The sequence below is a fragment of the Suncus etruscus genome, chromosome 1 (genome assembly GCF_024139225.1).
Source record: "Suncus etruscus isolate mSunEtr1 chromosome 1, mSunEtr1.pri.cur, whole genome shotgun sequence".
Taxonomy (NCBI): Eukaryota; Metazoa; Chordata; class Mammalia; order Eulipotyphla; family Soricidae; genus Suncus; species Suncus etruscus.
The window spans coordinates 117571568-117586620 of NC_064848.1; positions in this window are offsets into that span (position 1 = coordinate 117571568).

The window sequence follows — 15053 nt, forward strand, 5'->3', positions numbered from 1 at the left end:
GTTATTTTTGATGTGAGGCCATCCTTACGTGGTGTAAGGTTGGTATCTCATTGTTGTCTTGATTTGGATCTCTCTGATGATGAGTGAAGGGGAGCATGTTTTCATGTGTTTGTTGGCCATGCCTTGTATCTGTCCTCAGAGAAGTGTCTATTCATTTCATCTCCCCAATTTTTTTATGGCTTTATTTGGTTTTGGGGGGGCTCAGCTTTCTGAGTGCTTTGTATATTCTAGATATCAGTCTTTTGTCTGATATGTCAAGTGAAAAGATTTTTTCCCATTCTGTTAACTGTCTTCTTGCATTAAGTAAGGTTTCTTCTCGCCATTCAAGAAGCTTTTTAGTTTGATGTAGTCCCAAGTTGTTTAATGTTTGATGCTAAAGTTCTTGCCATTGGTGCTCATTCTCGAAGACCTTTCTTTGATAATAAAGGTCTTCGAGTGTTCTGCCTATTTTGTTTCTCGATAACTTTATAGATTCGGGGGTCTGATTTCAAGGTCTTTGATCCTTTTTGAGTTGAACTTTTTGTATATGGAGTGAGGTATGGGTCAATTTTCACTTTTGTACATGTGGTTTTCCAGTTGTACCAACACCATTTGTTGAACTAGAGGCTTTCTTTGTTCCATTCAAGTTCCTGGCCTCTTTTATCAAATATTAGTTGGCTGTATATCTTGGGGGTTATGTCTGGGAATTCTGTCCTGACCCAGCTGGTCTGAGGTTCTGTGTCTGTGTCCAGTACCATGCTGTTTTGATTACTTATGGCTTTATAGTATAGTTTTCAAGTTAGGGTAAGGAGATGCCACCCGAGCTTCTTGTGTTTTAGTATTTGTTTTGGCATCCTGGGTCTTTTGTGGTTCCAGATGAATTTTGAGATTGAATGTTCTAGTTCTTTAAAGAAGGGTGTTTGAATTTGGATAGGGATTGCATTAAAATCTATATAAGTAGTTGGGTAGGATAGTCATTTTGACTATGTTCATTCTACCTATCCATGAGCATATGGGATATTTCTTCCATTTCTTTAGATCCCTCTTCAATTTCTTTCTGAAGTGTTTTGAAGTTTCCCTGGTATAGGTCCTTTACTTCCCTTGTAAGGTTGATTCCTAGGTATCTGATATTTTTAGATACTATTTGAATGGAATTGTGTTTTAATCTCTCTCTCGCTCGACTTTGTTGTTTGTATTATAGAAATGCTACTGTCTTTTGTGTATTAATTTTGTATCCATCTACTTTGCTATATTGGTTGATTATTTCTAGGAGTGTATTTATTGTGGACTCTTTAGGGTTTTCAATGTATATCATCGTATCATCTGCAGAATATAGATAGTTTGTGTTCCTCTTTCCCGATATTGGATTCCTATGATTCCCTTCTCCTTGTCGGATTGCTATTGCTAGGTACTTCTATGGTTTAGTATTAATAAGAGTGGAGAGAGTGGAGCAGCCTTGCCTAGTTCCTGATTTTAGTGGGGAATGCTTCTAGTTCTCGCCATTAAGAATAATGTTGGCTGTCGGTGTTTTTCATAGATAGCTGTAACTATCTTGAGAAGGATCCTTGCAACCCTATTTTGCTGAGTGTCTTTAACATGAAAGGGTGTTGGATTTTGTCAAATGGCCTCTCTGCATCGATTGATATAGATCATGTGGTTTTTGGTCTTTCTTGTTGTTGATGTGAGGGAATATGTTGATTGATTTGCCCGTATGTTGAACCAACCCTCTGCATTCCTGGTATGAATCCCACTTGGTGCATGATGTATGATCTTTTTGATGAAGTGCTGGATTCGGTTTGCTAAGATTTTGTTGAATATTCTTTGCATCTATGTTCATTAGTGAGATTGGTCTGTAGGTTTTCTTTTTTGGTGATGTCTCTGCCATCTTTGGAAATGAGTGTGATATTGGCCTCATAAAAGGAATTGGGGAGGATTCCAGGTGTTCTCGTATGGTTTGGAGAGAGCTATGGAAAAGTGGTAGTAGGTCTTCTCGAAAATGTTTGGTAGAATTCACCTGTAAGTCCATCTGTGGCCTGGACTTTTGTGTTCTTAGGGAGTTTCTTAATTACATCTTCAATTTCCTCTGAGGTGATTGGTCTATTTAGGCTTTCCTATTTCTTCGCTTTTCCAGTCTTGGAAGATGGCATTTTTCTAGGAATCTGTCGATTTCTGCTGGGTTCTCTAGCCTAGTTGAGTATAGTTGTTCATAATATGATCTCATGATATGTTGTATTTCTTGGGGTTCTGTTGTAATCTCTCCCCTTTCATTTGTGATCCTACTGATTTGGGTGTTTTCCCTCTTTTTTTTTGGTGAGTTTTGCCAGTGGTTTGTCTATCTTGTTTATTTTTTCGAAAAACCAACTCCTGGTCTTATTGATTTTTTGTATTGTTTTCTTAGTTTCTATGTTGTTTATTTCTGCTCTGGTTTTTATTATTTCTTGCCTTCTGGACGTGGTTGGGTTTTTCTGCTGCTGCTGTTACAATTCTTTGAGGTGATCATTTAAACTGTTGATTTTATTGTTTTCTTGTTTCTTGACATAGGCCTGTATTGCTATGAGTTTCCCCCTAATTACTGCTTTTGCTGTGTCCCACAAATTTTGACAAGTTGTCTCTTGGTTATCATTCGTACTCCAAGGAATCTTTTTATTTCTTCCTTGAGTTGTTCTTTGATCCAGCTGTTGTTGAGCTAGGCATCGTTGTTTAAGTCTCCAGGTATTAGTTTTTTCTCCATCTTGTTTCCTTCTTGACATCAAGTTTGACCTCTATTGCATATTGGTTCCTGAGTAGGGGTACTTCTAATGATCCTTACATTTGTGGTCTTATATAGGTTGGCTTTGTGTCCTAAGACATGATCAATTCTGGAGAAGGATCCATGTGGGCTTGAGAAGAATGTGTTAGTCTGCTGTTCTGGGGATGGAGGGCTCTATATAAGTCTCTATTAGCCCTAGATCTTCTAATTTTTGCATTTAGGTTTCTTTATTGCTTTGGCTATTTTTCTGTGTTGGTGGTATCTGTCCTGTGTGATAGTGGAGTATTGAGGTCCCCTACTATTATCACATTTCCCTTCATGTGTTTCTCCAGGTTTGTGAGCAGTTGCCTCACATATTTTGCTGGCTCTATATTAGGTGCATAGATATTGACCAGAGTTAGTACTTCTTGATCTAATGTTCCCCTGATCAGTAGGTAGTGACCGTCTTTGTCTTTGATCACTTTCTTGAGATTGAATGCAATTTGGTCTGATATAAGAATGGCTGTCCCTGCTCTTTTTTGTTTTCCATTGGCCTGTATAATTACTTTCCATCCCTTTATTCTAAGCCGGTGCTTATGCTGTAGTTGTAGGTGTGTTTCTTGGAGACAGCAGAAGTCTGGTTTATTTTTCCTAACCCATTTCTCTACTATGTGTCTTTTTATTGGTGAGTTTAGTCCATTAACATTTAGGGAAATTATTGAGAGAGAGGACTGTTGTGCAGTTGTATTGTGTGGAGTGGTTGATGTTACAATCGGGGGTTTGGATTGTGTAATTCGTCTCTGAGCAGGTCGTTTAAGACCGGCTTAGTTTGCACAAATAGTTCAAGTTCGTTCATGTTTGAGAATGTTTCTAGTCTGCCCTCCCATATGATTGATAGTTTTGCTGGGTATTGGACCCTGGGTTGGAAATTTCTTTCATTCAGTCGTTTAAATATGACATTCCACTGTCTTCTGCTGCTTGGATTATTCAAAGTGGGAGATCTGGTTTGATTCTTGTATGTCCTTTCCTTTGTACTTGAGGGTTTTTTTTCTTCCTTATTGCTTTAAGGAGTTCCATCTTTTCTCTTTGTTTTTTGTCATTTGGATTATTATATTCTTGGTGTTGGTTTATTCCGGATCTATTTTTATTAGGGATTCTCTTGGCTTCCTGGATTTGTCCCTGAGTTTTCTTTCCAGAGGGTGGGAAAGTTTCTCTGTTATTATCTCGCCTGACTACCTGTTCTTCTCGCTTTCCCTATTTCTCTCCCCGTTCTGGTATACCACGATTCTTAGATTGTTTCTTTTGTCCTTGTTCATTAAATATTGATTTTTCCTTCCAGTGCTTTGCCTTCTATTTCTTTGTTGGTTTCTTGATCATTTTTTGTTTGCAGTTTTTCTTCGAGTTCTTCAATGTGCTTCTCTAACTCTGTGTTTCTGCTCGTAAGGCTTGTTATTTTGTCTTTTAATTCCTTCATTTCTTTTTGTATGGACTCTCTCATGTTCTTTGACATTTCTTCTTTAATTTGGCTGATTCGCTCATCCAAGGATTTCTTATATTCAGTAGCTAGGGTTTCTTTGATTCCTTTTATTAATTCTTGCATTTCCTTCCTCATGGCCGCTTCCTTACTTTTAGGTCTTCTTCCCCTGGATCTATGCGTTTTGGTGGGCTTGGAAACTTGCTAGGGTTTGTCATGGTGTCTCCAGATATTAGGGATCTCCTTGATTTACGCATATTTCTTTGTATTTAATAGTGTGCTTTGGAGTGCTGTGGCTTCTAATTTCGGCCTGCTTTGGTCCCCTGTGGTGTGAAGATGGGTCCCTTTCCTGAGGGTTGTTCTAGGGGGGGCTGTTGGGTGAGCTTGTTGGACTTAGCTCTTTCTTCTCCCCTTTGCTACTTAGCTGTCAGCCTTGCCTTGCCTTTAGGATTCTTTTCTGTTCCTTGTTTCAGTCAGCGGTGCAGTTCCGCTCCTGGCCACAATGGTTGCTGGCGCTGTTGAGCCTAGCTCTCTGTCCTCCCTCCTCTCTCTGGGAGTTTATGGAGCTCCGCCCCCTCCAAGCCTCTGCCGGCCCCTTCTCCTCTGGGTTCGGGCTGTCTGGCTCTGGGTGGGGTCCCCAGGGCAAGGGGAACTCACCCGGCCCCTTCTCACTGGGTTCGGGCTTCCTGGCTCTGGCGGAAGCTCCCCAGGCCCCTTCTCCGCTAGGTTCGTGCTTCCTGGCTCTGGGCGGGGTCCCCAAGGGAAAGGGGCACTCACCCCCCCTTCTCTCCGCTGGGTTCGGGGCTGTCTGGCTCTGGGCGGGGGTCCCCCGTGGGCAAGGGCACTCACCTGGCCCCTTCTCACTGGGTTTCGGGCTTCCTGGCTCTGGGCGGGGGTCCCCGAGGCAAGGGGCACTCACCCGGCCCCTTCTCCACTGGGTTCGGGCTGTCTGGCTCTGGGTGGGGGTCCCGTGGCAAGGGGCACTCACCCGGCCCCTTCTCCGCTGGGTTCGGGCTGTCTGGCTCTGGGCGGGTCCCTGTGGGCAAGGGGCACTCACCCGGCCCCCTTCTCCGCTGGGTTCGGGCTTCCTGGCTCTGGGCGGGGGTCCCCGTGGGCAAGGGGCACTCACCCGGCCCCTTCTCACTGGGTTCGGGCTTCCTGGCTCTGGGAGGGAAGCTCCCCAGGCCCCTTCTCTGCTAGGTTCGGGCTTCCTGGCTGTGGGCGGGGGTCCCCGTGGGCAAGGGGCACTCACCCGGCCCCTTCTCACTGGGTTCGGGCTTCCTGGCTCTGGGCGGGGGTCCCCGTGGGCAAGGGGCACTCACCCGGCCCCTTCTCCGCTGGGTTCAGGCTGCCTGGCTCTGGGCGGGGGTCCACGTGGGCAAGGGGCACTCACACCGGCCCCTTCTCCGCTGGGTTCGGGCTGCCTGGCTCTGGGCGGGGTCCACGTGGGCAAGGGGCACTCACCCGGCCCCTTCTCCGCTGGGTTCGGGCTGCCTGGCTCTGGGCGGGAAGCTCCCCAGGCCCCTTCTCCGCTGGGTTCGGGCTGTCTGGCTCTGGGCGGGGGTCCCCGTGGGCAAGGGGCACTCACCCGGCCCCTTCTCCGCTGGGTTCAGGCTGCCTGGCTCTGGGCGGGGGTCCACGTGGGCAAGGGGCACTCACCCGGCCCCTTCTCCGCTGGGTTCGGGCTGCCTGGCTCTGGGCGGGGGTCCACGTGGGCAAGGGGCACTCACCCGGCCCCTTCTCCGCTGGGTTCGGGCTGCCTGGCTCTGGGCGGGAAGCTCCCCAGGCCCCTTCTCCGCTGGGTTCGGGCTGTCTGGCTCTGGGCGGGGGTCCCCGTGGGCAAGGGGCACTCACCCAGCCCCTTCTCCGCTGGGTTCGGGCTGTCTGGCTCTGGGCAGGGGTCCCCGTGGGCAAGGGGCACTCACCTGGCCCCTTCTCACTGAGTTCGGGCTGTCTGGCTCTGGGCGGGGGTCCTCGAGGGCAAGGGGCACTCACCCGGCCCCTTCTCACTGGGTTCGGGCTTCCTGGCTCTGGGCGGGGGTCCCCGTGGGCAAGCGAGTTACAACATTTTTATTTGATTTATAAAAAATCATCATGAGCTTTTAATGTTTGTTTTTCTCTATCTAATCATACAAAAATATAAACTGCAGTTCTTTTTTAAAATTAATATCTTTATTTAAACACCTTGATTACAAATATGATTGTAGTTGGGTTTCAGTCATGTAGAGAACACCCCCCTTCACCAGTGCAACATTCCCATCACCAATGTCCCAAATCTAGGAGAAATTTCTTAAGGTAAATCAGGAAACATGGCAGTTAGTACAGACTATAGTGTTGATTTTCCTCTCTGTCACAACATAATTAAATGACCACACCCAGTGGATTGGTTTGGTATCCTATAAACTCAATTTATAAGAAGGTTATCCTAGGGCACATATAAATAGGTTTTAGAAGTTTTTTTTATCATCTGTCTATCTTCTCTTTGACTCTCTTCTTTCATCCCTGGCATCCTCACTTACCCATCTTACTGATGCTCTGCCACAGCCGTTCAGGGTCATCAGCCCTCTGTTGACAGACCAGCTCCTTCATTATGCTTTCCTCTGTACACTCCCTAACTTTAAATCTGTCCTTCCTTTTTTGCTGACTGAATGGAGGAAAGCAAGCTAATTAAGTTAATTAATTAACTAACGGGCATATGAATAATTATTATTTAACTTAATTTGTGGACTGTCTCAAGTGCATCTAAATTTGAAAAGAACCTAATTTTTACTCCAAAGAAATGAAGGTTGAATGATAGCTTGTAGCTAGTAAGAATTGCATTTTGATACTTTTTTAATCATATCTAAAAATGTACCTGCCTGGTTCCTTACCCACAAATTCACCTTACTTGAATGTAAAAAGCACTGAAATATATCTTTTCATTATAGAAGTGATAAATTTTATTTAGTGGCAAAGTCAAACAGATGAAACAAAGCATTTCACCACCAACATGAGTGATTATTATCTGTGGCTGTCAGTGATAAGGGAAAAATCTTAGTCTCTTTATGCATGAATGAATTAATTAAAAACAAGTTCATAATTTGGCATTCTTTCCTACCTGTACAACAGTTTCTTCCTATGAAATATCTTGGTTAGTAACACCGACTGTTCTTTTTTCTCCAGTCCTAATGCATATCATCATGGTAAGGGATGTCTTAAAATGTTAGTACATTTCTCAAAGTGATAAATATCTGTTGGAAACACACTATTTGCAGGAGAGTATGCAACAAATAAGACATGATTCTCATCCTCACATAGCTTATTAGAGGTATATTCATGCTCAGATAGAATGCAGTAAATGATAAATGTTCTATTGGAGGTACAAATAGCCTCCCTAAGATCCCAGGAGAAGATTAATTCTGTTCAGCAAAGACTGAGAAAATTTTGCAAAGGGGTAGCATCTAAAGAATAGCTATACTCTCAAAAATGTAGCAATATTGGATAAGAGTGTTCCAGATAACTGGAGGAATATTAGCCTAAAGAAAAAAAGCAGGAAAGAAGAGGCTTTAGGCCTCTGTGAGTTGATGTGAGTTGAATATAGGTTAGATGGTTCAGTTTTCTGCATTTGATTTTGACTGAGAAACCTTTTCAGCACATTGATGATGCTGTTTCCTCCTGAAAAAGATTAATTCAAGTTGGATTCTCCTTTTACTTTTTTTATTTTTTTTTACATTTACTTTGTCCCTTGAGCCCCAAGATTGTAGTACATTATAATATTTATTACACAAAGCAATCCAAAGCCAAAAAATTTATGCAACTCCCTTAACATTAAAAGCTATAGTATTGTTGACACAATTGATTATAATACAATAATTCATTAAGAATGAGTCAAAGGAGCACAGCAAAGACTGTGTTAGTGTGGGAATTGTTTGCATAAGCCCAGCAAAATATAGGGGACATGGAAAGAAAAAGCCTTGGCCTAAATACAAGGATTCTCCTTTTAATTAACTTATTCAAAATTCTTTTATTTTCACTCTCAGTTGGGTTCATTTTAGGTGATATAAAACCTCCTTTTTGCTACCAAGTTCATACGAAAAATTTGAAATGGAATTCACATTTTTATATTTAACATAGTGGCAATTTTTTGTTTACTTATTGTTATTTTTGTTGGTTTATTTTTCTTTTTTCCGACGCCCAGTGATGCTTACTGCTTTATTGCTTTCTCTTTGCCAAGAAATTACTACTGGAAAGTATTCAGGGCGGCCATATAATTATGGGCAGTATGAAATAATGGTAGACTAACAGCAGTTGTCGTTTTGGGCACACTAGTGTAAATTTTGTAAAATATCTGATGAGGGAGTAAGAAAATGGCTGGATGTGGGGGTTTTCAGGCAGAGTGCTGATTGCTCTACCTGCAGAGTCTCCACCCGGCTGTGCTTCTTCTGAGGAAACTGAGGACCTGAAGGGAGCCCTGTCCTACTCTTCTCTGTCTTTCTCTGAACTCTGGAAGCTCTCCTCAGAGCCCTGGGAAGCGAACCCCAAAGCAAGTACATTTGGAAGCTACCCAGCGAGCCAGGGGAGTGATAAGAAATGCTGCATGTGGGGGTTTCCCAGGCAGAGTGCTGATTGCTCTACCTGCAGAGTCTCCACCCGGTTGTGCTTCTTCTGAGGAAACTTGAGGACCTGAAGGGAGCCCTAGTCCTACTCTTCTCTGTCTTTCCTGAACTCTGGAGAGCTCTCCTCAAAGCCCTGGGGAAGCGAACCCCAAAAAAAACTACATTCGGAACTAGCCACGACCAGTGAGTGAGTAAGAAATGGCTGCATGTGGGGGGTTTCCAGCAGAGTGCTGATTTGCTCTACCTGCAGAGTCTCCACCCGGCTGTGCTTATTCTGAGGAAACTGAGGACCTGAAGGGAGCCCTGTCCTACTCTTCTCTGTCTTTCCTGAACTCTGGAAGCTCTCCTCAGAGCCCTGGGAAGCAAACCCCAAAGAAACTACATTCGGAAGCTAGCCAGAGAGCCAGTGAGTGAGTAAGAAATGGCTGGATGTGGGGGTTTCCAGGCAGAGTGCTGATTGCTCTACCTGCAGAGTCTCCACCCGGCTGTGCTCCTTCTGAGGAAACTGATGACCTGAAGGGAGCCCTGTCCTACTCTTCTCTGTCTTTCCTGAACTCTGGAAGCTCACCTCAGAGCCCTGGGAAGCAAATCCCCCCAAAACTGAAGCTACCCAGCAACTCTCCTCAGAGTCCTGGGAAGCGACCCCAAAAATACAGCATTCTGAAGCTGCCAAGCAAGCGAGTGAAAACTACGCCTGTCCAGTGGGGCCCGACTGTGAAAAACTGTGAGTGCTGCCTGTGTGTGTCTCTCTACTATCCTGTTGCGTGAACTTCTTGAGAGTGGACTGAAAAGAGGCTCCAGAAGGCACTTAGCTCCACTTTGCTACGCAGCCATGCGCTCTTTCTAAAAAAAAAATAACACCATCACAAGAAGAAAAAAAAACACACACTAAGAACTGTGTTGGATCACAGAAGCAAGAACTTCTCTCCAGACTGTCTTCACTGCTGCGTGCTCGGGCCTAAGATTTGATCCTGTGTGAGGCTTCATCCACAGAGGACTCCCCTCCCTTAGAGGCAAGTCAGCCCATCCAGAAAGGGCGGGGCCAGAGGAGTGTGCTGCCTGCATCATATAACCAATGAATACCACCACAACACGTAGAAAAACCCACAATACAAGTGTGACAATGGGGAAACAACGCAGGCCAGCATCAGACATAGAGAATGAAGATGACAATTCTGATGACCAGTTAATGACCAACCAACTAATCAACCTCTCAGATAAGGACTTTAGAGTAGCAATATGAAAGATGCTCAAAGACCTCAAAAAAAACCATGGATAGAGTGGAACAGAACACTAATAATAATAATCAAGAAAATATGAAGACAGAAATCACAAAACTCCAAACTGAAATAACATGTCAACTAACAGGACTGAAAAAATCAGTAAACGAAGTGAATGACAAAATAGATAAGCTCTGGGACAGGGTATCAGAAGCTGAGAATAGACTTGGTGCTGTGGAAGATGAGATACATAACAATTTCATACAGCAGGAGAGATTGGAAATAAAACTTAAAGCAAATGAACAGACAATGGAAAAATTAGTCAAAGAATGGGAACAGATGAAAATAGAAGTCTATGATAAGATCAACAGAAACAACTTAAGAATCATAGGAGTCCCAGAGACCCAAGAAGAAAATTTCCAGGAAGAATCAACAGTCAAGAACATCATTAAAGAGAAACTTCCAGAGCTAAAGAATATATGTGATCAAATCCTGCATGCTCGAAGAGTACCAACCAAAAGAGACCCAAGAAAAACCACCCCAAGACACATCCTAGTCACAATGACAAATCCCACAGATAGAGACAGAATTCTAAAAACAGCAAGATCAAAAGGGGAAATTACATTCAAGCAAGCATCCTTGAGATTTATAGCAGACCTGTCACCAGAAACACTCAATGCCAGAAAGCAGTGGTGGGATATTGTGACAAGACTGAATGAAATGAATGCTTCACCTAGAATACTATACCCAGCAAAACTCACTTTCCGGTTTGACGGAAGAATACATGGTTTCACAGACAAAAAACAGCTCAGAAACTTTATAGACTCAAAACCAGTCTTAAGAGAAAAACTGAAAGACCTAAATTAAAACAAGACTACCCAAAAGACACACCAAATTTTGATATAAAGATGGCATTAAATCCCAGGACAATTCTTTCTCTCAACGTCAATGGACTAAATGCACCAGTCAAGAGACACAGAGTGGCTAAATGGATCAAAAAACTCAATCCAACCTTCTGCTGCCTACAAGAAACGCACCTGAATAGTCAGAACAAACATAGACTCAAAATAAAAGGCTGGAGAAAAATTATCCAAGCAAACAACACCCATAAAAAAGCTGGAGTGGCCATACTAATATCAGATAATGCAAACTTTATACTCAGGAAGGTTGTAAGGGACAAAGATGGACATTTTATATTAATCAAGGGGTATGTAGAGCAGGAAGAAATAACTCTCCTAAACATATATGCACCAAATGAGGGGCCAGCAAAATATTTAAAACAACTGTTGACAAATCTGAAAAAAAATATCAATAACAAAACAATAATGTGGGGGACCTCAACACTGCTTTGTCAACACTGGATAGGTCAACCAGACTGAAACCCAACAAGAATATACTAGACCTGAGGAGAGAAATGGAAGAAAGAGGCCTAGTGGATATATATAGGACACTCCATCCCCAGAAACCTGGATACACATTCTTCTCCAATATACATGGGACATTCTCCAGGATAGACTACATGCTGGCACATAAAACATACCTCCATAAGATCAAGAGGATAGAAATTTTTGCAGACTACCTTCGCTGACCACAAGGCTCTGAAATTATTTGTGAATTCCAAAGGGACTCAGAAGAAACACTTTAACACCTGGAAGTTAAACAACCTCATACTCAATAACCAGTGGGTCCGAGATGAAATCAAGGAGGAAATCAAGAGGTTCCTGGAAACAAATGACAATAAAGACACAAACTATCAGAACTTATGAGACACAGCAAAAGCAGTACTGAGAGGAAAATTTATAGCTTTGCAAGCACACATCAGGAAGGAAGAAGGAGCTTACCTGAGTAGCTTAATGACACAGCTAATAGAACTAGAAAGTACTCAACAAAAGAACCCAAAAATAGGAAGACAGAAGGAAATAACAAAGCTGAGAGCAGAAATCAACGAAGTGGAAACCCAAAAAACAGTCCGAAAGATCAACGAAAGCAGAAGTTGGTTCTTTGAAAAAATAAACAAGATTGATAGACCACTGGCAAACCTAACAAAGAAAGAGAGAGAGAGAAACTTGATAACTCGTATTAGGAATGGAAAAGGAGAGATCACTACTGATATGACAGAGATTCAAAGGGTAATCAGAAACTACTTTGAAAAACTCTATGCCACTAAATATGAGAACCTGGAAGAAATGGTTAAATTCTTGGACTCTTATCATCTTCCACGGTTGAAAGAAGAGTATGTAGCATATCTAAACACCCCCATCACCATTGATGCAATAAAAATGGTAATCAAAAGTCTGCCCAAAAACAAAAGCCCAGGCCCAGATGGATTCACTAATGAATTCTATCAAACTTTCCAAGAGGAACTACTACCAATCCTGGCAAGACTCTTTCATGAAATTGAACAAACGGAAACACTCCCAAATAGCTTTTATGAAGCCAACTTCACCCTGATACCTAAACCAGACAGAGATGCTACGAAAAAAAGAAAATTACAGACCAATATCGCTGATGAATGCAGATGCAAAGATCCTCAACAAAATCCTGGCAAATAGGATTCAATACCTCATTAAGAAGATCATCCACTACGATCAAGTAGGTTTCATCCCAGGAATGCAAGGATGGTTTAACATCCGTAAGTCTATCAACATAATACACAACATCAATAACAAGAAAAATAAAAACCACATGATCATATCAATAGATGCAGAGAAAGCATTTGACAAGGTCCAACACCCATTCTTGATCAAAACTCTCAGCAAGATGGGAATGGAAGGAACCTTTCTCAATATAGTTAAGGCCATCTACCACAAGCCAGTGGCAAATATTATCCTCAATGGAGAAAAACTAAAAGCCTTCCCTCTAAATTCTGGCACAAGACAAGGCTGTCCTCTCTCACCACTCCTATTCAACATAGCACTGGAAGTACTTGCTATAGCGATTAGGCAAGAAAAAGATATCAAGGGAATCCAGATAGGAAAGGAAGAAGTCAAGCTCTCACTGTTTGCAGATGACATGATGCTCTACTTAGAAAACCCTGAAGACTCTACCAAAAAGCTTCTAGAAACAATAGACTCATATAGCAAGGTGGCAGGGTACAAAATTAACACACAAAAATCAATGGCCTTTCTATACACCAATAGTAATAAGGAAGAAATGGACATTAAGAAAACAACCCCATTCACAATAGTGCCACACAAACTCAAATATCTTGGAATCAACTTGACTAAAAATGTGAAGGACCTATACAAAGAAAACTATAAAACTCTGCTCCAAGAAATAAGAGAGGACACGCGGAAATGGAAACACATACCCTGCTCATGGATTGGCAGGATTAACATCATCAAAATGGCAATACTCCGCAAGGCATTATACAGATTCAACGCTATCCCTCTAAAGATACCCATGACATTCTTCAAAGAAGTGGATCAGGCACTTTTGAAATTTGTTTGGAACAATAAACACCCTAGAATAGCTAAAGCAGTCATTGGGGAAAAGAATATGGGAGGAATTACTTTCCCCAACTTTAAACTTTACTACAAAGCAATAGTTATCAAAACAGCATGGTATTGGAATAAGGACAGACCCTCAGATCAGTGGAATAGGCTTGAATACTCAGAAAATGTTCCCCAGACATACAATCACCTAATTTTTGATAAAGGAGCAGGAAATCCTAAATGGAGCAAAGAAAGCCTCTTCAACAAGTGGTGTTGGCACAACTGGCTAGCCACTTGCAAAAAATTGAACTTAGACCCTCAGCTAACATCATGTACGAAAGTAAAATCCAAACGGATTAAAGACCTCGATATCAGACCCCAAACCATAAGATATATAGAACAACACATAGGCAAAACTCTCCAGGACATTGAGACTACAGGCATCTTCAAGGAGGAAACTACACTCTCCAAGCAAGTGAAAACAGAGATTAACAGATGGGAATATATTAAGCTGAGAAGCTTCTGCACCTCAAAGGAAATAGTGCCCAGGATATAAGAGCCACCCACTGAGAGGGAGAAACTATTCACCCAATACCATCAGATAAGGGGCTAGTCTCTAAAATATACAAGGCACTGACAGAAATTTACAAGAAATAAACATCTAATCCCATCAAAAAATGGGGAGAAGAAATGAACAGACACTTTGACAAAGAAGAAATACAAATGGCCAAAAGACACATGAAGAAATGCTCCACATCACTAATCATCAGGGAGATGCAAATCAAAACAACAATGAGATACCACCTCACACCACAGAGAATGGCACACATCACAAAGAATGAGAACAAACAGTGCTGGCGGGGATGTGGAGAGAAAGGAACCCTTATCCACTGCTGGTGGGAATACCGTCTAGTTCAACCTTTATGGAAAGCAATATGGAGATTCCTCCAAAAACTGGAAATCGAGGTCCCATACGATCCAGCTATACCACTCCTAGGAATATACCCTAGGAACACAAAAATACAATACAACAATCCCTTCCTTACACCTATATTCATTGCAGCACTATTTACCATAACAAGACTCTGGAAACAACCAAGATGCCCTTCAACAGACGAATAGCTAAAGAAACTCTGGTACATATACACAATGGAATATTATGCAGCTGTCAGGAGAGATGAAGTCATGAAATTTTCCTATACACGGATGTACACAGAATCTATTATGCTGAGTGAAATAAGTCAGAGAGAGAGAGAAAAACGCAGAATGGTCTCACTCATCTATGGGTTTTAAGAAAAATGAAAGACATTCTTGCAATAATAAATTTCAGACACAAAAGAGAAAAGAGCTGGAAGTTCCAGCTCACCTCAGTAAGCTCACCACAAAGAGTGATGAGTTTAGTTAGAGATATAACTACATTTTGAACTGTCCTAATATTGAGAATGTCTGAGGGAAATGCAGAGCCTGTTTAGAGTACAGGCAGGGGTCGGGTGGGGAGGAGGAAGATTTGGGACATGGGTGATGGGAATGTTGCACTGGTAATGGGTGGTGTTCCTTTTATGACTGAAACCCAAGCACAATCATGTATGTAATCAAAGTGTTTAAATAAAAAAAAAGAGAAAG